We start from the raw sequence: 1,225 nt of genomic DNA, 5'->3' as shown, positions 1-1,225 counted from the left end.
TTCATAAAATGTGGTCTCGGAATTTAAACAATTTTTTCAAGGTATTATCGTATCATTTGATCAATGAGATTTATAAAAAAAATTACCAACTTACACTATACCTAAAAAAATATTTTCTTACCATCTGAGGTGTCCATATAAGAGGTGTGCCCAATGAGGCAGCTTTCAGTCGACGGTACCATGTTTCTTTTTCGCGACATGTTCTTCCGAATAAATATAAATTTTTCGCGTTTGATTTGCTTGAAGCTTGCAACACATTGATAGTAGTGTCATCGGGGAACTCCATATCTCCAGCTGATGGAATAGATGTATCCACTGACAAGTCAGAGGTTTCAATCACTGGTACATTAGAGCTGGTCAATTGAAGCTAGACCACCATGGAAAACCTGGAAGTACTGGACGACCGTTTCGTCCTATTGTGCGACTCCTCAGTAGTGCTTATAATTTGTGCTTATAATTTGTTGACTATCAATTATCATACTGGAAGTAACCTGTCTTAGGAACTAATCAAAACTTGTATCGAACCGAACTAACACTCATTAATTTGGTGAATAAGTAAGCGGCGAAAATGGTCATTGGTTAAGACATTCCAGAAATAAGCAAAGTATGCATATATATATATATATATATATATATATATATATATTACAACTAATAATATATTTGACGATTTTCAAATGTTTCACTAACTGCTTCACAGAACATCCGATTCTGAATTCATCTAGTGAAATTAACAAATCACTTATAATCAATGAGAATGATAAATACTTCAATTTATCTTTTTACTACATTCGATTGATATATATTTTAAGATGGTGTTTATCATGTATTGACCTCAGTAGGTAAATCTTTGAATATAAGTGAACACTTGACAACTATTTTGCATGAACTCCCCCCAGCAATGCCTACATAAAATCAGATCAAGAATCAAACTCAAATATCCATTAAGAAATATTCCGCATCGACTTATACACTTCTTTTTAATTTTTCAGCAACAAATCCGTTTTTAAATTCATTTAGTATTGTTTGTTTGAATCTTCCCATCGATGTGTTAGGACTGCAACTGGTCAGTCTCTAATTGGTATATGTGCATACTGTGCGTATTGCCTCAATATAGCCTTAATTCACAAGCATGGTAAGCAGAGATGGATAATGGCTAGCAGTGGAATCCAGGACGCGCGTTTCGTCTTATTTGGGACTCGTCAGATGGATGTACCTGCATCTC

This window comes from Schistosoma mansoni (assembly GCF_000237925.1).
Source record: "Schistosoma mansoni, WGS project CABG00000000 data, supercontig 0013, strain Puerto Rico, whole genome shotgun sequence".
NCBI lineage: Eukaryota > Metazoa > Platyhelminthes > Trematoda > Strigeidida > Schistosomatidae > Schistosoma > Schistosoma mansoni.
Note: the sequence above shows the minus strand (reverse complement) of the source record.